This window comes from Palaemon carinicauda, chromosome 43 (genome assembly GCF_036898095.1).
Source record: "Palaemon carinicauda isolate YSFRI2023 chromosome 43, ASM3689809v2, whole genome shotgun sequence".
Classification (NCBI taxonomy): Eukaryota; Metazoa; Arthropoda; class Malacostraca; order Decapoda; family Palaemonidae; genus Palaemon; species Palaemon carinicauda.
In genome coordinates this window covers 39608085-39631463 of record NC_090767.1, presented here as the reverse complement: position 1 = coordinate 39631463, position 23379 = coordinate 39608085, and the positions used below count along the sequence as shown (strand labels likewise).

Here is a 23379-nt window from a genome sequence, read left to right as displayed (position 1 = left end):
TCTCACACTCCGAGCTAGGGTCGTCAGGACTCCCAGTCTGAGTTTGATAGCATTGCAGTAGTTGCCCCCTTTCATCAGCCGGCTCCCGGCATCCAGCCAACCTGGACGAAGTCCAAGTTTAGCTTCTTTAAGGCCACATCCATCCACCGTGGCGTACAGTCTCTCTTCCCAATTTGTGACAACTGGGGCACGGTGATGTTGAGCCAGCTCCGTAGCCACCTCCGCTGCAAGGGCATCCGGAGACCTGGCTATTCTATCATAGCAATCCTGCAGGGCTTTTGGGGATGCCATCGATAAAATTAAATAAACCTAGGCCCCCCGTCGCTGTTCCTGCATAGAATGCTGGCAGAGGAGTGTCACCAGGTAAGTGCAAGAACCTCCTGGTGAACTTCCTAACCTCATTGTCCACACCCCTCAGGTGGAACTTCTTGACCAGTCCATATAAGGCTAGATGTTTAAGCCGCGGGATTAGCACGTGTTTTAAGGCCCAAAACTTCTGCTGAGGCTTTAGGGGAGCACTCTGAAGGTTCCCCAGTTCGGTTTTGGCCTTCCCGATCAGCTTGGTCCCATTCATGTTTACCACGAGCCCGACTTCAACCCCAAGGTACTTGTAGAACCCATCGGGGCTCGTGGCTGGGATCGTCTCGTCACCATACATGAAGGTGCACTTCCTCTAACAGCTTCCATATTTACTGCCGAACTGTATGGCATATTAACCGCTATTGAGAAAATAGCTTTGGAAAAGGAGGGTAATTTTACAATTTTTAGTGATGCAAGGAGTGTTCTTCAAGCTTTAGAAGTTTTTAATTCTAGTAACCCTCTAGTTTTAAAGATTTTAGAATGGCTTTTTATTATTGGACGGAAAGGTATAACTGTTCGATTTTGTTGGGTTCCAGCACATGTAGGTGTGTCTGGGAATGAGAAGGCAGATTTACTGGCGAAGAATGCGGCATCCGAGTTGCTACCAAGGAGGTATCCCATTCCATGTAACGATCTCCTACCTTACATCAAGAAATTGGTTTGTGATAAATGGCAACAGCACTGGGACAGTCAAGATGGCAATAAAATGAGGGAAGTAACAAATATCATATCACCTTGGAGGTATAACATGATTCCCCGAAAATGGGAGACGACTCTTTGTCGTCTCCGTATTGGTCACACACGGTTGACACACGAGTTTCTGCTGAAGGGCCAACACCAACCGTATTGCGAGGACTGCTTAGTACCTTTAACAGTGAGGCATTTGTTGACCGAATGCCCTAATTTTACTAACTTAAGAAATAGATATCTGTTTGAGGCTCGAGGTGAGGATGGCAGGTTTATCCTTGCCAAGATTCTTGGACATGATGTGTCTTACTATGCGAGCGGAATTTTTAGATTTATTTCAGAAGCAGGTCTTCTGAAAACTATTTAACTATTTTAATGACTTCTTAATTTTTATGGTTTTAATCGAATTCTCTTTTAATTTTCATATACAGTAAATGGTATCGGCGTCAATGACCTTAGATGTCAGGATGCCAGAAAACTTTCAATCAATCAATCAATCAACGTACCAGGTCTTTTTGGACCGGTCACCGACGATTCCCGCTGTTGCACACTTTCTTAGGCCTGGCTCAAGGCCCAGCTTCCCGGCATGGTCGAGAAGCTTCTGGATTGATAACCCTAGACCATTACGGTTTCGGGCGACCACAACAATATCGTCGGCAAATGCCAGATACTGAATTGTCTCTCCTCTGAGGGTGGCACCTACACCCTCAGGGAGTTTAGAGAGCATAATCGAGGGCAATATTAAACAACAGGGTGACAGTGGATCCCCCTGCATTATGCCTCGCGTTATTCGCATGTCTTTGCCAGCAACGCTAGTGCTGATGTTTGTATAGAAGTTCTTTAGGTACTCAGTTGAGTCGTCACTGAGCCCAGCCCCTCTCATGGTGTCCAGCAGGGCTGGATGACCAATGGAGTCAAAGGCCTTTCTGAAGTCTATGAAGGCAACATAGAGGCTCTTTGACTCGCATTTTGCCTGCTTTATCAGTTCCCTCAGCAACAGGAGGTTGCTACTAACTCCCTCCTCTGCCTTGAACCCTTTTTGTCGGGCAGAGGAGAGGATGCGCTCAGCTAAACGCTTAGCTAGTATTTTATGCAACCCCCTGGTTACTACAGAGGTCACAGTAATTGGCCTAAAGTCCCCGGCCTCGAGGGGGACGTCTACTTTGGGCAGAAGGGTGGTTCTACCCTTTGCCCAGTGTCTGGTCGCGATCCTGGACAACAAGATCTTGTTATACAGGTCGACAACCAGATCGTCATTCTCCGCTCTAAAGTCGGCAGCTCTTATGCCGTCCGGGCCCGGCGAGGTCTAAAGATTTGTTTTAGACTTGCACCATTTCACATCATCGATGTTAACCGGTTCTACAATGGTGCTCATTTGGACATGTGGGGGTAAAGCAGATCGTGCTAGCAGGACTTGGCCTCTCGAACAGAGAGGTCCAGAAGTCCACCGTCCCTTGCGGGAAGGTGGGGCTAGCTAGAGGATCCTTCTTCAGGATAGCATTCTGAGCGACACGGCTGCGGTTCTTATCCCAGCCTCTCTGTGTCACTGCAAACTCCCGCCTCCTTCTTACTGAACGGGGCAAACTCCCTTCCTGATGTTGCCTCCCGTTCCTGTTAATACTATTCGGTACTACTCTCCTTCCAAATATCTCATCCTTCAGAGAGTCTATCTCCTCTGCCATTATATCTTCATCCGAGGTGTTACATTCACTCTCACTAAAAGATAAAGATTCATCACTCATGCCTGGGCTCGGTGGGGGAGAGTCTCCTTGGTCGAGAGTCATAGTTACTCCCGCCGTTTACCCGCGCTTGGTTGAATCTCTTCACTTTGACATTCAGAGCACTGGGCAGAAATCACATCGCGTCATCATCAGCCATAACCATCGCAATGCTTTGTTTTAATTAAACCGTCGGATTCCCCGTGTCCGTGGCAGTTCTGAGCTGGTCGCTAGGCTGCCAGCCGGAGTAATATATACACGTCTCCGTCTTGGGCTTCGCACGGCCCGAGAGCCGCGCTCCGCCCCAAGTCTCGACGCGATTATACTTTGCAGAACCTTGCCCGTTCCGCGGAAGGGCACCCGGTCAGCGAGGTCCGAGCTCGGTCCGCCGGCCAGCCGAAGCCAACCGACAAGACCTCGCCCAGTCCTGCCCCCCGAGACACCCCGCACCCGCTTCCCGGAAAGGCCCGACTGGCCCGACCCTCAGAGCCAATCCTTGTCCCGAAGTTACGGATCAAAATTGCCGATTTCCCTTACCCACATTCATCTATCAACTAGAGGCTCCAAACCTCGGAGACCTGATGCGGAGATGGGTACAGTCTGTGTCGAAACAGGGTCACCACGTGCGAGCGGGGCGCCGACCACGAGGTCCAGCCACCCGCACCCGCCCCGGACTCGTACCCGTGTGACTTCCTCACTTGCATCTTTCACGGACTGGCGTTGGTGCACGGGACGACACAAGAACTGTGTCGCTCTACGGCCACCGTGTGGTTTGCTATACCATCACCCCCTTCTCGCTTCATAGGATTTCCGGGGATCACGGGGACTAAAACAGAAAAGAAAACTCTCCCCCGGACCAGACGCCAGTGGACACAAGCCAGATCCCGTTGCCAGGAATCGTCACACACTTGACCCGGCCTCCACCTCAAAGGCAGACACCGGGCTCGTCCGAACACAGGTCACGAAATCATTACCGTATTCCCTTTCGCCACTGCATCCCTTTCAGCTCGTATCTATGATGATGACAAGTCGGTCCCTCGCTGGTGGAGTGCCGCGGCGCGGGTCTCGCTTCTTCTTTCTCTCGCTTGGACCCATGGCCACCGGCTCACGCTGCCAGCAGAGGAGACCTACTAAACATTATTCTCTCCGTTTAGAGGCCTGGGATCACATGGGACACAGGAACTTTATCCTTGGGCTTAGGCCTGACTCACCCAAGTTCAACTGATGTTGACATGGAACCCTTTCTCCACATCAGCCAACGAGGCTCTCTCTTGATTATTTGCTACTACCACCAAGATCTGCACCAGCGGCGGCTCCAGGCCGGCTCACGGCGAGTCCCTTCGAAGCTCACTGCTGCGACCCTCCTTCTCGCCGGGGCTTCCACAGCGCCTCTCTCAGCGCTAAAAACAGTGCCCCGGCGGCCGAGTATCGGGAGAATGCTTGAGCGCCATACCATTTTAATGGCTAGTTGCTTCGGCAGGTGAGTTGTTACACACTCCTTAGCGGATTCCAACTTCCATGGCCACCGCCCTGCTGTCTATAGCAACCAACACCTTTTCGTAGTGTCTACATTAGCATTCCTTTAGGCCCCTTAACTCGTACGTTTGGTTCATCCCACAGCGCCAGTTCTGCTTACCAAAAGTGGCCCACTAGGCACTCTGATTCTTTGCATCATAGAGCTTCACATCTCAAGCAAGCTCCACGTCTCACGCATTTAAAGTTTGAGAATAGGTTGACGGCATTGCACCACCAAGGCCTCTGATCATTCGTTTTACCGGATGAAACTCACCTCTCCGAATGCCAGCTATCCTGAGGGAAACTTCGGAGGGAACCAGCTACTAGATGGTTCGATTAGACTTTCGCCCCTATACCCAGCTCTGACAATCGATTTGCACGTCAGAACTGCTTCGGACCTGCATCAGAGTTTCCTCTGGCTTCGTCCTCGCCAGGCATAGTTCACCATCTTTCGGGTCCCAACGGCTGCACTCTCAGGTACTTGGCGGCGGACCACGGGTTGAGGGAGCCCGAGAGACCCCCGTGCCCCGGGCCGCACTACGCCAAGTCCTCGGCCTGCGCCCCAACTCCCGCCGGCCGCAAGACTGGCGGGCCGCCCGGCCAGGCACCGCCGGTACCAGCCCAGGATATTCTCTCAACCTAGCTGGCCCGACAGGCCTCGGCAGACAGGGGATCGGCCTGCCCTAAGCAGAGCTCACTTTCATTTCGCCTCCGGGTTTAGATCACCCTTAGACTCGCGCACATGTTGGACTCCTTGGTCCGTGTTTCAAGACGGGTCGGGTGGATTACCAATCACTCTCAGGTGGCGAGAGGCCGCATTCTTCTCTCCGTGGCCTCCTTGCGGTGACCGCCGCTCGGGCCCGGTCAGTACCGTCGTCGGTCATCGCGCCTTTGCGCGGGCTACCAGTCCGAAACGCCCCTCGGAGCCTAAGCAGCGGGTCGCTACCAACTCTACTCGAGGGAGAAATAAGCCCGCAGGCCGCGGCACGACAACCACGGGGCCGTGGCAACTAACTGCGTCGCCGGGTCCTCTCACTGAAAAGCAACTTGAACCGCGGTTGCCGCCCGCACCCCGCCAGCTGAATCCCCTCTTTCGACCTTCACGGTTCCACCCGTTTTAGCTTCTAATGGTTTCACGTCCTCTTGAACTCTCTCTTCAGAGTCCTTTTCAGCTTTCCCTCACGGTACTTCTCAAATATCGGACTCGTGGTAGTATTTAGCCTTGGATGGAATTTACCACCTACTTAGGGATGCAGTACTAAGCAACCCGACTCTACGGTAAAGACCCCTCTGCCCAAGCTGCCTAAAACCTTTTTACAGGCGCCGCCACACGGGCCTACCACCCTCCTCGGGGCTGCATTTAAGCAATGACTTAGGCGGTGAGCAGCTCGAGCGGTACGGATGCACCAAAACGCAACACCCCTTGACGGCCGTACAGGACCGCGAGGTTATGCGCTGGGCTGGTCCCCTTTCAGTCGGCCTTACTCGGGGAATCCCGGTTGGTTTCTTTTCCTCCGCTTATTAATATGCTTAAACTTGGCGGGTTGTCTCCTTGCGGACGAGGTCTTCAAAAACTTGCGTCTTCCAGGGCCCAGACGGAGCAGGACATCCGGATCAGCCAGCGGCGTCGTCCTCGGATTTTGAGGCGGAGGAGCGGCCTTCATTCTTCGGAGTGCAGGCGACTGCTGCAGCCAGCAGCAGGCAGAGCGGCTAGACCGACGTCGTCGTCCTCTCTCGCAAGGACTCCGTCCGTCCGGCGGTGACCGCTCCCCAGGGCAGCGCAGGGGCGGCGGTAGCCGTAGCTGCTTTACTACTCGCTGCTACTGCTGCTGCTGCACCACCTGCTTGCTTCTCCGTGTCGACGGCACCCTCTCTCCCAAGGGCAGCACCGTTCATCAATAGGCGCTCTCTCTCTCTCCCGCTTCGTCCTCCGGACAACAGCTCACCTTCGTTCCTTCCTTCCTTCCTTCCTTCCTTCCTCCCTCGCACCAATGGACGGGGTCCCTCCCAGCAGCGCTCGAAAGAAAATGATTCTCTTCGACCCACTGCTCTCGCTCTCTCTGGATGAGGCCAGTCTCGTCACCCGCCCGAGTGCACCAGCGGCCCCGGCCCGTCGTCCTTCTATCTTCTGCTCTCGCACAGACACAGATGGCAGGAGGAGCTGGCCACGAGCCTGGCACTCAAACAGATGCTGCTTCCTTCTCACGAAGCCACGAAACATGGCCCGGGACAAGACCCGAACGCTGATTAGGCACTCAGGATAGGCACCCTGGATTGCTTCTGCTTCTCTTCACCTGAGAGCAGGATCGTCCACTGTAGTCCCAGATACCATTCCACTGTGCCGCCGCCGCCGCCAGCTGGGAGCAGCCAGCCGGACAGCAGCAGTGGGTCCCAGTCCAGGGACACGGCGACATTTCACACTAGAAGGAATGGGACCGCCAGCCCACAAAAATAGTGGGCGCCGGCCCGACATCCCCATCTCGCCACGGCTCACGGTAGCCGCGGCCGCCCCTTCCAGCGGCGCGACCGGCCCCCTTCTCTCCGGGGGCCTCACACTCGGCGCCACTGGTCAGTGCCCTCGCCAAAATGTGCGTTCAACTGGTCGATGCATCTCATAATCTTGCGATTCACATGCCGACACGCATTTTGCTGCGGTCTTCATCGACCCAGGAGCCGAGCGATCCACCATTAGAAGTTATTCAAATTGGAAATATAATACAAAAACATGGGGTAAGCGTGACTTCCATCACGGCCCGCCACGGACATGCCAGCGCGGCGGGCCCTCCTCCGATGGCCGTGCTTCTCTCTCTCTCCGACCATCACTACAGGGACAGTAGTACTCGACGTCGTCTCCGGCCAGCGGCGTAACCCCGCCTAAAGCGTGCCGCACCGCATCGCCGCCTCTTCCTCCTCCCTGGCGACGCGGACGACTGTGGCTCCGCAGCCCTCGAGACGTCTTTGTACTGACTGCCCCTCCACCAAAAACCACCTCTAGAGCCCCACACTAGCTCTCCATCTGGCTCTGTGCACCCCAGGGCAGCACAGCCGAGCCATCCATCAGTAATGATCCTTCCGCAGGTTCACCTACGGAAACCTTGTTACGACTTTTACTTCCTCTAAATGATCAAGTTTGGACATCTTTCTGGCCCGTCCAGGCGAGTCGGCGGAACCCCATTGCTGGGAGAAACCTGCCGCCCCAGTCCAAGACCTCCAGTCCGAAGGCCTCACTAAATCATTCAATCGGTAGTAGCGACGGGCGGTGTGTACAAAGGGCAGGAACTTAATGCAAGCTGATGACTTGCGCTTACTGGGAATTCCTCGTTCATGGGAAACAATTGCAAGCCCCAATCCCTATCACGAATGGTTTTCACGCGATTTCCCGCTCCTCATGGAGAAGGACAACCCGCCAACCCATTCAGTGTAGCGCTCGTGCGGCCCAGGACATCTAAGGGCATCACAGACCTATTATTGCTCAATCTCCTGCAGCTATACTCGCTGCTCATCCCTCTAAGAAGACTGTGTCAAACGGGGCCCATGCACCAAAATGCCCGTTCCCCACTGGTCCTTAGTGCCAAGCTGTTGATCCTACTAAATTAGTCAGCACTTTCTCTTTTCCTTTTGTTTTTTCCTTTTTTCTCCCATCTCCAACTCTTGGAAATGAACTTGTTATTGACTTTGGCTTATGTTTGATTATGGTTTGGCTGCCTCTTTGGATTTGAGGCAGGTGGGATGGACGGCATGCCATCTCAAAAGAACTCGAGTACCTGACGTGACCGAGCGAGGGGAAAGTTTTATGTCAAACCTTTCCCTCAGTGCTGGGTCTGACGTTGACGGCCGTCATGACGCCTCAAGTGCTGAGGGCGGGGTGTATCTCTGGATATTTCATCTAGGGCGGCCCTAATTGTAGGGATGAACCCGTCCTCTAAGTGTGGCTCCTTGGTGGGTGGGGGGAATATCCAGACGAAATTAATCTTCTCGTCATTATGGCGAACCCACCGAAACCCGTTGACGACCAATCCGCTTCCTCTCTGGCTGACTCTTCCTGGGAAATAGTTCACTCGATGGACTCGCATTCATCCAGTGTTATTACTCTGGAACCTTTTATTCCAACTTCCCCCTTATGCCAGAGAAATAAAAACTCTGGCAGTTTAAATGAATATTTAAGGGTCCTATATTGTGAGGGAATTACTCGCAATGGGAATTATGAAGAATTATTTGATGTTCTGAAAAAGTTTGGAGATATAACAAGAATGAAACTGCAGCTCTCCAAAGATAAACAAGAATTTGAGGCTTATGTCACTTTTAGTAACACATTACAAGCTACAAATGCTTTTCATGAAATAAGAAATGGTAAAGTTTCTGACCTTTCTTGTCGAGTGAAATTGCATAGTATAAAAATGTTTTAGACTCGGAATATGACTTTATACCCAAATGCTCTGCCTTGCATGAAGAAGTTCTGGAAAATACCAGAATAGTACCAGAACCAGTCTGGTATGTTGCTTCATACAAGGAGGGATGTAATAATCTGATGAAGGGGTATGAATGTATTGAAAAAAAGGTAGGCTGTATTCCTCAGGGAAATTTAACACGCTATGGCCGTTGTCTGCTTATTAAAGCAGGTAACGAATCTCAAGCTGTATTATTGAATAATTTTAAAGCTTCCTCGTCAGATATAATCCAGAGAGTCTCTCCTCACCACTCTTACAACCACGCAAGAGGAATTATTTATAGTAGGGATCTAAGTGAATTTTCTGATGAAGATATACTGAAAAGATGCCCAGCTACCGTTCTTAAAGCTAAAAAACTAAAAGGGAATAATAATGCAATTTGTTTAATCTTTTCATCACATTACCAACCAGATTACATCAAGATCAGACACTTAAACATTCCGGTCAAGAAATTCCACCCACGACCAATGCAATGTTATAAGTGTTACGAGTATGGCCACATTAATGTAAAGTGTACTAATAAGAAAAGATTTTATATTTGTTCCGAATTTCATGATCCCAACGAATTCCATGATACCTCCGCCGATTTTACTCATGAAAAGTTTTGTTTCCATTGTGAGGGAGCTCACTCTCCCAATTCTAAACTGTGTCCTCAGTACAAACTGGAGCAATCAATAATTGAGACTGCCAATAATGAGCATATAACTTTTGGCGCAGCAAGGAAAAAACTTAATGGTTCTAATCCAACATATGCCAGAGTTTTGTCCAGTCCCGTAAAGTTAAATAATAATTCAAGGAATACTTACCCCACAGTTACTGCTGGATCTAAATATCCTGAGATTTCACCTTCTTCATCAACAAATCCCTCAAGGCCCGACAAGATTTCCAATAATTCCAGCAAGCCACAGAACTTTCACCCAGTTCCAGCTATTCTGGAAAACAATAATAGCAGTAGAATAAACAAAAAAAAAACAAATAACAAAGTAGGCCAAAATGGTCCCTTAAAGCAAGAAGACCGTATTCCACTGCAAAACCGTTTCAACACACTTGCCACAGACAGTGCCAGCAAGGCTATAGAAAACATAGGAGAAATAGAGATGGTTGATATCGAGCCCCATAAATCAAAATGCTTAAGCAAGAAAAGAGTAATTGAAGATACAACACCACCCAAACCCAAAAAAACAAATAATATAGAATTTATACCAGATGCAATTGAAATGGATATCGAAAAATTACTAGAACTCCCAACCTTTGGACCCGAACCTAACACAGTCAATAACCACATCACTAAACAAGTGATAAACGTTGAAGTCCATAGGAATCCCAATGACCCTCAAGGAAGTGAAAGCAAGTCGAATAATAATGCACCCATTAAAGAAATAAGCCCTTCTCCAGTTCTAGGTATGACTGGAAAACTAATGCTTTCACGTAAAACAATGGCAGAAAATACAACACACAAAGTTTCATGTGGTTGTAATGATTGCTTCATGGCAGAATTCAATGACCCTAAAAATCTAAATGTACATAAGATGAATAATATAATAGATAATTTTACTAAGAACAAAAACAAAAACCAGTATGGCAAATTAGAAAGCCACAATGCTGGTTGTATGTGTGTTGACCATCTAATAAAGAAACGTGCAACAGGCACCCTCCAACTGGGAAAATTTATAGAGAAACTTAACCTTAATCCAAATGACACTCAGGAAGCTAATACAAGCAAGGGTAAAACCCAGGGAGCCATACCCAAGGAACCAAATCTTGATTCAAAAACTACAACTAGCGTAGTCAAGCAGAAACCCGTCTCCAACAGAATAAGCAGAAATAATGCCTTACCCAGTGGAAATTTATCTTCTTTGCCGTAACGTTCAATCCTTACATAATTCAGTGGAATATTAATGGTCTTAAAACCCGTTTACATTTAGGGGAAATCCAAAGACTATTGAAAAATTATAACCCTATTACAATATGCTTACAACATACTAATGATACTGTTCCTTCAATAGGAAACTACAATTTAGCATCTCGCTCAATCCCTTCTCCCAATACTTTAGGGACTGCAGTATATGTTCATAATAAAGTAACTTATGATGCTTCAATATTCAACACATCAGAATTTCAATTATCTGGAGTTAGATTACATCTAAATAACAACACCTTTAATATCTATAATATGTACAATCAACCTTCTTTCAACTATGATATACAAAATCTACCTAAAGTACTCCCAAATATGCAAGAGGATATACTATTACTAGGAGACTTCAACTCCCATAACTCCATATGGGACACCAATTGTGTTGATGTTGACATAAATGGTTCAAAGGTTGAACAGATGATGAATGATCATAACCTCTGTATATTAAATGAGTCAGAGAGTAGCACTTACTATTCAAAAGCTCATGGAACCTATTCGTCAATAGATTTAACTCTGTGTTCCAATAATATTGTTGATAGGTTCGAATGGAATGTCTTAGACGACCTGTTTACCAGTGATCATTTTCCTATTTTGATTACCATATTAGGACATACACCAACTTCTTCGATTCAACGATATAATACAGATAGAGCTGACTGGGATAAGTTCAAGTTTTACACTAAGCAAGTGCCTCCCTTTGATTACTCCCAAGATCATGATAAAACAAATGACGTTGTGAATTTTATCACACAAGCGGCTGATAAATCGATACCTCTGACTGGCACCCGACAGTTAAAACATTCAGTCCCATGGTGGTCAGAGACATTAACTCAGCTGATAAACGAAAAGCATGCAGTTGGAAGAAAATTAGAAACCCTAAATAAAAGATTCAAACATTTGAGCACTGGTCCCCTAATGTTAGGGAATAAAATAAACAAACTGGTTGACATAGCAATAGAAATTAGTGTGTTGAAACCATATTTTAATAGGGTTTCTGCTAAATTCAGAAAGGAAGTAATTAAAGGTAAGATAATTTCATGGCAAAAATACGTGTCAAGCATATCGGATAATACTTCTGTGCAGAAGGTGTGGCAGAAGTTTAGGAAGATTAATGGCTCTTACAGCAAACCAGCGAGACACGCATTAATGCATAACGGCTCGTTAATACATGATACTCAGACAATCTCTAATATTATCGGCCATAATATTGAAAATATAAGCAGCATTGATAATTTAGATGCCCACTTTCGAGCCATTAAAAGAAGAGAAGAAGCAACACCATTGAACTTTGATACTATGGAGGATATATATTACAATAAAAGATTCACTGAAGAGGAGTTGGAATTTGCCTTATCTAATTGTAGGTCAACAGCCCCGGGTAAAGATAAGATAAATTTTGATATGATTAGAAATCTAGCCCCTTTAGCTAAAGCATATCTATTGGATTTTTACAATCATCTTTGGACCAAACACCTATTTCCAAAGGCATGGAAACATGCAATAGTAATATCAATAGTAAAGGCAGGGAAAGATCCAAGTAATCCAAACAATTACAGACCAATTTCATTAACCAGTTGCATATGTAAATTACTGGAAAAAATGGTAAATTATAGACTAAATTGGTGTTTACGTCGCAATAATATTCTATCAACTTCTCAATTTGGCTCACAATCAGAACGATCTTCTTTGGATTCACTTTCACACTTAGAAAATTATATACGTAGAGGCTTTGAACGAAAACAGATCACAATAGCCATATTTTTTGATATTCAAAAGGCATATGATACAACATCAGAATGGTTTTCGAGGACACCTTCCTATTTTTATTAGAAATTTTATTGGTGGAAGAACGTTTCAAACTCGTATTGATAACATTTACTCCGAATCTTTTAATCTTGACAGTGGTGTACCGCAAGGCAGTGTTTTAAGCGGGACTCTTTTTGCATTGGCAATTAACGACATTGTTAATCAAATGCCACAAGGAGTGCAAAGTAGTCTATATGTAGATGACTTTGCAATTTACTATTCCTCCAATAGCTTGCGTCATTTACAAAGGATTCTAAATAGTGCCACTAGAAAAATACTAGAGTGGACCGCATCTGTTGGTTTTAGACTTTCGGCAGAAAAAACTCAAGTCATAATGTTTTATAAAAATAGTAGATGGAAGCAGAACCAAGATATCAATCTAACATTGGGCAACGTACAAATCCAATTTCAAGATAAGGTAAAGTTTTTGGGACTAATTTTTGACACCCATTTGAATTGGAAAGCACATGTATCATACATCAAATCCAAATGTAACAGTGCTCTTAATTTAATGAGGAAATTATCTCACACAACCTGGGGTGCAAGGAGATCAACTTTACTAATGATGTATAAAGCATTAGTATTATCAAGAATTGATTATGGTAGCCCAATTTATGGTTCAGGATCAGAAGCAACTTTGAAATCTTTAGATCCAATACACAGTCGAGGCCTGAGAATTTGTAGCGGAGCATTTAGATCATCCCCAAATCTCTCAGTTTTATGTGAAATTGGAGAACCCCCATTGTCTTTGCATCGGGATTTTGTAACAATGCGGAGTGCATTGAAAATTTTATCCACTAATTCTCCAACAAAAAAGCTTTTTAATGAGAGGGACATATTTATAAACAACCATGAACCACCATTCCCAATTAGGGCAAACAGACTGTTACAATCAACAAACGTTAAAGTGAATCTTATCCAACCATCTTTATTTCCCCCACCTTGGATTATGACAAGGACAAGAATCTGTTCTCATCTGTTTTATTTATCAAAAAAATTCACTTATACTCCGAGTCACCACAAGCAAATTACCATAGAACCTATTCAGAGAAAAGGTCCTCACTATGCAATATATACTGATGGTTCTAAATCCCCAATGGGTACTGGATGTGCTGCTGTATCTTTAGATGGAACACAACAATTATCGTTGCCAAAAGAATCATCAGTATTTACATCAGAGTTATATGCCATTTTACAAGCAATCAATATGATTAAAACCATTGAAGATAGGAAGAATTTTAAATTTGTCATCTATTCAGATTCTCAAAGTGCCATAGTGGCCCTTAAAAACTATACTCATAGGAACCACTTGATCCTAAGAATTAAAGACCTTATAAGTAAATTATCTTCTCAGTGTGTAAGTGCCGAGTTATGCTGGATACCGGCTCATGTTGGAGTTGTTGGTAATGAAAAGGCGGATGCTGCTGCTAAAGAAGCCATTAAATTACCACAACAAAACATTAACCTCCCAGTTGGAGATTTGATTACATTATTAAGGCATTTCATATTGGAAAAATGGCAGAATAATTGGAATAATGTGCCAGAAAATAATAAATTAAGGCAAATTAAACCGAAGGTTGCTCCTTGGGATTCCTCGACACAAAAGAACAAGAGAACAGAAGTAATTTTAACCAGATTACGAATTGGACACTCGAGATTAACCCATGAATTTTTAATGAGTACACCTCACGGCACGGTTCCAATGTGCAGTGAGTGTGATACTTTTTTATCTATTAAACATATATTTTCGGTTTGTAAAGTTTTTCAGCGAGAGAGAGAGATATGTTTTGGTCAGAAAACTTTTTCTGACATTTTAACTGAATCAAGTAATTTTTCTGCTTCTAGAATTTTAACCTTTTTAAGGAATTCACGTATTATTGATAAAATCTAAATTTTTACCTAAGTTTTTTACTAATTCATTTTAAATTACATAGATTTAATATATAGTTAATTATTTTTATCACTCAGATTTCATATATATATATATCTACTCATCCATCTATTCACCCATATTTAGAATGTTTAAAGATTATAAGTATATACTGTATATACATATATATAATTCTTTTTTTTCATTTATTTATTTTTTTCCTTATCAATTGAATTTTTGATAATCTTATAATTCTTTATATCCCGATTTTTTTCGGGCCAGCCCTGTGAGAGTCAAGCTTGACTCATTGGGCTGGTAAAACTCCTTCTTTTAATAATAATACCAAAACGCCCGTCCACTATTTAGTAGGCCAGTCTCTCGTTCATTACCGGAATTAACCAGACAAATCACTCCACCAACTAAGAACGGCTATGCACCACCACCCACCAAATCGAGAAAGAGCTCTTAATCTATCAATCCTTCTGGTGTCCGGGCCTGGTGAGGTTTCCCGTGTTGAGTCAAATTAAGCCGCAGGCTCCACTCCTGGTGGTGCCCTTCCGTCAATTCCTTTAAGTTTCAGTTTTGCAACCATACTACCCCCGGAACTTAAAGACTTGAGGTTTCCCGGGGGCGTCTTGCCCCGTCATGGGAATAACGACGGCGAATTGCTAGTCAGCATCGTTTAGGGTTAGAACTAGGGCGGTATCTGATCGCCTTCGATCCTCTAACTTTCGTTCTTGATCAACGACCAGTTCGAATCTAAATTTCTCTCTTTCATCTTTTTCTTCTGCTTAATATTACTTCGACCTTCTCTTAATTTTATCAACTTTCTTTCATCTTGCTGTCCTATCTCTATGATTATTATTTTTCTTAGTTATATATACCTGTATATGTAGATGTATGCATATATATATATATATATATATATATATATATATATATATATATATATATATATATATATATATATATATATTATATATATATATATATATATATATATAATATTTATTTATTGTATTTGTTCATTTATTTATTTATCTATTTTTTTTTCTATTTTATTTAAATGGCGTGGATATTTCCACATTCGTTATTACTGCCTGCTTAGATGAATGGGAGAAGGGATCACGGTTGGGAGGTATTCGCATTCAAAGCTATATATGAGAGTATTGGATGATCTCAGCCATCCCAAAGATGGTTTGGACCTTTTTGGCGGAACTACTCTCAAGGGTTGGGTCATCGGAATCCAGGGGGATCCAATCCTTAAGGTGGGACTCTTGGCTTTTGGCCGGAAGCCCATCATTACAGATATGGGGAGGATGATTCCATATTACTTTGGTCTCAGTCCTAACAGGCGGGTTTAGCTTACACCTGTGCCTCTATATCTGTTTTGATGCTATCCTTCGGGTAGGGTATGGAGTGGACCATCGGGGAAGTATACTTTCATTGTGCCGATAGTGGAGAATACAAATTTCCTTTCCAACGTATGATACTTTCTTATAATTCTCAAGCAGGTACCCCAACAAAACAACAACAAAAAACCTAAAAATCCCACCCTTAAATATGGACCCTTCAAATACTGACTCCCCATCCCCTGGATTTGCTGACTCTCCCCTGGCACTGTTGACGACTTCTGCTACTGTAATTAAGGAAAACTCTGTTGACGACCTTCGAACTAAAAAGGACCGCTCTACTGATGTTAAAAAATCTAGCAATTTGGGTAACACAGGGAAACTACGATTCCTTCATGTTTCCCAAATCCCTTTAGAGACAAATTATGATGATATATATAGAGCATTTGAGTGCTATGGATTGATAAAGGAAATAAGGATGCGACTTGGAGATGAAAAATGGGACTCTTGGATATGTTTTGAAAGTCACGATGAGGCGTTTAATGCCATAAGTAATATTAGTAGTATCAAAATTAACGAATTGAACATCATGGGAGCTCTTTGTGATAAGGTCCCAAAGGAATTGGATGTGTACAAACCTGCTGATTGGTTTGAAAAAGATAGAAATGTACGCATGCCTTCACAGAGAAAACCCAAACCACCAATGTGGCTCTTAGCTGAATCTAAAGGGATAATAGGGAATTATTTTAAGATATGTAAGTTTATCCAAAAAAAAGTAGGAACCATAGCACCTGGAGATATATCTCGTTTTGGGAAGAACAGTTATCTCATCCATGCCAAATCTTCGACTCAGTCTCCCCCAGATGCTGAAGCCTTGATGAGGATGGGGGGCTTAGGGACTAGCAGTTGGGCTCTAATGAACAATGGGAACTACTTCCCCACTGGACCTCGGTGCCCAACTGTTGATCCAACTAAATTAGTCAGCACTTTCCCTCCGTTCCTTTGATTACTTCTTATTTTCTCCCATCTTTTCCTCTTGGGCATGAACTTGTTGACGACTTTAGCTTGTACGACTTAGGTTTTGACTGCTGCTTTGGATTTGGCGCAGGGTGGGATGGATGTCATGCCATCTCAACCTGTACAAATTTAGACGCCATCACCCTCTGGCAGACCCCATTGGGTGCAGACTAAGTCTGTTAAGAGTCGGGCTCCAATGATCCGGTTTTAAGTCACCCATATTTGCGGGTAATGGGTGACGCTAGGCATTGGAGTCGTCGGTGGGAGGGGCTAACTACCCCCACTGACCAGTGTACGCCCACCTTAAGAGAGGCAGCCCCTCTCTAATAGAGGACTGGTCCCCGCTGAAGCCTCTTCTCGTGTTGGGCCACATGGGATAGGAGGACTGAAATCCTCTGATAAGAGGTGGATAACCCTGCTTGCTTCTACTCCTAAAACTAACCCCTCTGTTGACGACCCGGAAACTCTAAAGGACCATGCTACTTATGTTCAAAAACAAAGTAATTTGGGTGACATGGAGAATTTGCCAATCCTTCACATCACTCAGATACCCATTGAAACCAATTACGATGTTCTATATAAATTATTTCAATGTTATGGTCACATCAGGGAAATTAGGATGAGGCTTGAAGGTGACAAATGGGATTCATGGATATCATTTGATAACCATGATGAAGCATTCAAAGCTATCAATGATATCATAAATATTAAAATCAGTAATTTGAATTTCAAGGGTGCTCTTTGCGATCGGGTACCCAAGAATCTGGATGTATATAGGCCTGCAGATTGGATTGATAAAAGTATAGAGGTAGTTGTACCTTCCCAGAGAAAGCCAAAACCACCAAAGTGGCTTATTGCTCAATCAAAAGGGAGTACTGGAAATTATTTCAAAATATGTAAATTTCTTCAAAAGAAAGTAGGTACTATCGCACCAGGAGATATATCTCGGTTTGGAAAGAAGAGTTTCCTAATAAGTGCCAAATCAGAAACTCAATCGGTTATACTTTCCAATTTAAATACAGATAACGAAGACATAAAGCTGGATGTGAAACCCCATCTAAACTTCAGTTATGGAAGGGGAGTAGTTTTTAATAGAGACTTATATGAATTCACAGAAGAGGAGATATTGGCCATGTGTCCTTTAACTGTGTGGAAAGTGCATAAAGTCCCTGGAACGTCAATGATTATCCTGACTTTCCAGGATGCTGATGTGCCTTTCCACATTTACATAGAGAATGAACGAATTAAAGTGCGAACTTTTAAGCAGAAGCCGCTGCAATGTTTTAATTGCTATAGATATGGGCATCCATCTAAAGTATGTAAGAATGATAAAATGTGTAGTACATGCTTTAATGTTTACCATGGAGACTGTACACTAGAGGCCAATTGTATAAACTGCAATTTGAATCACAAATCTACGGATAGGAACTGCCAGCAATATAAATTAGAAGAGGCTGCTCTCAATAAATCCAGTATTGAACACATAAGTGTGGGGCATGCCAAGAGACTATTGAGTAAATCAGCAAGTTATGCAAAAGTATTGAAATCCGGAGAAAAAATGAGGCAGGAGACATCCAGCCCACCTAATACTGCCTCTATTCCCCAGAAAAGAAATTTGCCATCTTCTGATAGAATTCTAGAGGATAAGGCAAGAATATCACGTAAGACCTTTCTCACCTCTAGTAAACCTTTGTCCCCCACTACAAAGGATAATTCTAACCTCTCTCAGGCTATATCTTTGCCTGATTTGATGGAGGTTCCACATGAAACAGAATTATCAGGTGCGCCTGTAGTGGGGAAAGCATCAAAACCTAATTTCTGGGTCGATCTGTGGCGCCGGGTGAAAAGTGTGTCCTTCTTATATACCTTTTCTGATAAAACCTTCCAATTATACCAGAGAAAGATAAAAGCATGGAATGCTGAGGTTACAACCCTCGCGCGAGCACCTTTAGGGTGTCGTGTATAAAGCAAAGGCGCGTGAAATCCACTATTCACAGGTTGTCTTCCATTTAGTTAATTCCTTCGTCAAAGGGATGGGCCGATACAAAGGCCCTTGCCAACCTCCAGCGCCACACCACCCACGCCACGACGCGAGCGCCATCTGAACTACATCCTTCTTTTTGGAATACTAGTGTTGATTTGTGTTGTTGTGCTCTCGGTCTTTTTTATCTATCATGGATTTATTTTGTCATGTCCGAAGCTTCATCTTCACACATTCCAATGTTAAGTACCATAGTTTGTTTTGACAGTATTTTATTGTACCGGGCTTTAGTTTTATATCCAGTATAGTCTGTTTTATTATTCCTCTGGCCTTTCATGGCGGCCATTGTTTGTTCACTTGTTGGGAATTTATCTTTGTCTGCCCGTTTAGTACTCTGTCACTTAGGTTCTTGGTTAAGTCCCTGGCCTTATGCCTTTAGAACCGTTATTTTTATTTTTATTTTTTTGTGTATTTATGCTCATGGTACTTTTTGCTAGTAAGTCCAGCCTACGAACGAGATAGCGATTTAGCTTTGTATTTGTTTAGTGCCCGCCCCTCCGAGGCGGTTGTCACTCGACTGTGCTATTTATTTAAAGTTTTAGCAGATGCTATTCTTCGATCGTAGTGTTATATGGATGTACATTTTTATTTTATACGTTTATAATAGTGTTGTGTGATTTTTAGTCCTGTTTTTGTGTTTAAGAGAGCGAGATATTGGGGTCCCCGTTTTCTGTTCGCAGTCACGAGTTACCCCTTTTTCTCGTTTTCTTTCTTTGCTCTGGTGGTTGAGCGGATTTCCCGTTTTCCGTTTTGTGCGTTCAACGGGTTCTCCCTCCCTCACCTCTCCCCCTCGGGGTGGATGATAACTTACGAGTTATTTATTTTTCGTGACTTTTCAATTGTTAGCGTTATTTTGGTCCGTGTTCGTCCTCTCCCCGTTACGGCTCGGGAGTAGTTTATGAACGTTTTCCACTCCGCCTTGAGTTCTACTCCGGCTTGAGGGATTCTCAATGACTTTCGTTCTATTGTTATATTTATATATTGTTTACTACATGGGACGGGCTTCATATTGTTTAGATACGACCCTCCGGTGGCCCTTACTGCGGTCTCAGGCCACGGCCATATCCGCAATAGCCATTGTTATTACAATTGTGTTTTTATTCACAATAATTGTTCAGGACCTTTCTTCTCCCTCCGGCATCACCGGAGTTTGTAAATACGCTTTGCTATGATCTAAGCCTTAGCCTTTAGCTGCGGCTTGGCTTTTATATCTTCACAATTGAATTATTAGCCACAATTGAATTATTCAGGGTATCTCATTATCCTCCGGCGTCACCGGAGGTCGCCCATACACTTCACACTTATATTTGCCTTGCCTTTGGCTAAGTCGGCATTATTCAGGACATCTCATTACGCTCCGGCTTCACCGGAGGTCGCCCATACACTTAACACTTATATTTGCCTTGCCTTTAGCTAAGGCTGGTGTTTATATTTATTTTAAGGGCATGTCACTGCTTCCCCGACCCTCGCAGGTCGGCAGATTGCTTTAAGTTATTTATCCTTATGTCATTAACAGACATTAGGTAAATTACAAATATACAAACATTTGGATATTATAGTGCCAACAATGGTTTTGGCCGAATAGCGATTTAAACGTTTGCGATTTAGTCTGTTAGTTTGTACTCGCCCCAGGAAGGCTCGATTTAGACTATATCCTTATTTATTGGTTACGTTGTCGTTATTCTTCGTTTTTGGTTATTACAATGACTAAAAATGAAAAAGAAAAAGGAAAAAATACAAATAAAATAAAAACAATCAGTTTTATTTTACTTTCCTTACATTATTGTGTGATGTTAGCTTTTATTATGTAACCTTGAGAGTGAGAACATAGGGTACTCGTTTATTAGCTCGAGTAAGGGAGGTGATTTTCCCGTTCTCCGTTTTTATACGTTCACGAGTTATTCAGGCCTCCTCTTATTATCAGAGTTGATGATAGTACGTTTAATGTTATACACGTTTTATTGATGTGGTTACTGTTAATATAGCTAACACTATTAGTAGGAACGTTGGTGTATGAGTCATTAATTGGGTTCGATTTACACCGACACCCTTAGCTCCGCCTTGAGTTATGTTTAGCTCCGCCTTGAGTTATGTTTAGCTCCGCCTTGAGTTATACGCCGTTATAATGGATACTCATTGGGTGAGAACTAGCCAGATATTTGGAGTGCAACGGTGAAATCCGGCACTCAGACTCCGGCTGAGACCTTTTTGCACACGAACCTTTGTCATGTTTGATCTCAATTACACCTTTCCGGCCCCTTTTTTCATCGAATCTCCGGCTTCGCCGGAGATAACTCAAACATTCATTGAGGTTAATGTTATCGTACCGGTGACGGTCACGATCTCACGGGGACTAGCCTTTGCTACCGGATCTCCCATACAAACAGAGATCAAGCAGACGTCCAGAACCGGAGTTAACAATGTGATACCGATGAGGATTTCACAGTCTCATTATTACGGTCCCTTTTTCATCGAATATTCGGCTTCACTGGAGATAACACAGACATTCAGTTTTAGAGAATGTTATCGTACCGGTGAGGATCACGTTTTCACGTTGCCGGACCTTTGTCACTGGTTCTCCGGTACAAACTGAGATCAATCAGACGATCAGAATCAGGGTATGAACCCTTTTTCATGAATAATCACAATATCGTCATTACGATTCTTTTTCATCGAATCTCCGGCTTAACCGGATATCGTACAGGCGGTCAGCATTGAGGTTAATATTAGATTTCCTCTGGTTCACGTTGTCACTATGACGGACCATTGTTTGTACCGGGGATGGTTACCGGAGATCCGGTACAGTCGGAGATCACTCAGAACACGGGTGGCCAATCTTTTGTTTTACCTTTAAAGGGAAGGTTAAAAAAAAAATTATTTATGAACGTAACTATGCCTATATTTATGCATGTATTTAATTCTAACTATGTATAAATATGGATAAATATCCATACAACATCGTGTTCAAATAGAATTAAATCAATTATGCCTATATTTATGCATGTATTTAATTCTAACTATGTATAAATATGGATAAATATCCATACAACATCGTGTTCAAATAGAATTAAATTAATTATGCCTATATTTATGCATGTATTTAATTCTAACTATGTATAAATATGGATAAATATCCATACAACATCGTGTTCAAATAGAATTAAATTAATTATGCCTATATTTATGCATATTCAATCCTAACTGTCTAAATATGGCTAAATATCCATACAACATAGTGTTCAAATAGAAATACATTAATTATGCCTATATTTATGCATAGTCAATTCTAACTATGTCTAGATATGGATAAATATCCATACAACATAGTGTTCATATAGAAATAAATTTCCACCCAGTGGCGAATGCGCCAACAGTGTCACATTTCATGAATACAAGTGTCGCACTATACCCCAGAAGATAATACATTAAATAACTTGTCTTTAAAATAGCTTTTTAAGAGTATACAGCTGATCCCAGCCTGTGAATAGGATCGCTAACCAAAGTTCAAGGAACATCCAGACTTATGTCCCCTTTGTGTTACAGAAGGTTCGCCTGCATGGTTCCCATCAGGATGATGATGATTCTCTCTGGCCTGCAAAGAGAGGCTCTCCACCCTTGGGTATCGAAGTTGGGAAGGAATGCTCCATCTAGAGGTCCCTATCTCCTCGGAGTGTCCTCTCTAAGGTTGGACAATGACCCCATGGACGGGCAGGTATGTGGGGATGAGTTTTGAGCCTTCAGCTTTGCAATTACCTACGTCACCGACCTAGGACCATTAAAGGATCCTAATGTTCATGTTACCCTGCATAAACTGTGCCGGCTAAAAGCAACACATTCTAAGGAAATCCAAGGGGCTATGACGAGCTCTAAGGTATGGTGGTGAGTCAGTGCCGTTCAGGAACTCGGATATAGGTGGTACCATAAATCTCGAGGGCATAGACGTCCTCCCTCTGGGGGACCTAGATTTTACTCCCAGGTACTAGAATTCCCATTCAACGGATTCGTTCGATTGAAAGAGATTGCCTTGGTTAGCTTAGACAAGGTACCGAAGGTAACGGTATTATTTCCTAAAGGGCAGGCCCGATCTGTCTGGACCAGGATGTTGTCAGCCTGGGGGGTACGATAATTCCAGGCTCTGCCCTTCCAGTTCGACCTACACGTTTGTTGGTCTGATCGGGTCAGTTGTGGGAAGTACGTTCTGTCTGAGACCTCTATCAGACAGGAATTGATAGTCGGTTTCCCACTCGTCATCACAGCCTTCCTCTGGTTCGACGATTTTGTATCTGACCCCCCATCATCAGGTGGTCTACCTCACTGATTCCCCAGGTACACAGCCCAACTCCGTTGGGATGTTTTGCCTGCATGCAGCCCTAGATCCGAACCCTCAGGCTCCTTTCATGGACACCAGAGAGGAAGCTACAGGAGTAGAAGACAGTCCCGACATCAAGGCGGACCTAGGAAAAAGGGGGCTCGGAGAAGGGAAGGACCTAGATTCACTCCCTCACAACGCGGTGGTCCTGGTAGAGGGAAGACTTTACCACTTTCGTGACCATTGGACTCGGTCTGTGGGATCATAGCATAGTCTCTAACGGTTTGAGATGAAAATGGCCTCAAGGTCCTCCTCCTCCGCCAGTGACCTTCTCCCAG

The 23379-nt window shown here is 44.0% G+C and overlaps 2 long non-coding RNA genes and 1 pseudogene across 4 annotated transcripts in view; 2 read left to right on the top strand and 1 right to left on the bottom strand.

Annotated features, from left to right (window-relative positions):
• The window catches only part of LOC137633413 (uncharacterized), a 326557-nt gene that overhangs the window by 48166 nt on the left and 255012 nt on the right, over positions 1-23379 (top strand). The window lies entirely within an intron of this gene.
• Positions 6831-6977, bottom strand: LOC137634055 (5.8S ribosomal RNA; annotated as a pseudogene).
• Positions 14670-23379, top strand: part of LOC137633948 (uncharacterized) — a 238936-nt gene continuing 230226 nt past the window's right edge. Inside the window, exon 1 of the long non-coding RNA XR_011042377.1 lies at positions 14670-14941. This is a non-coding gene — a long non-coding RNA (uncharacterized lncRNA). The remainder of the gene's footprint in view (positions 14942-23379) is intronic.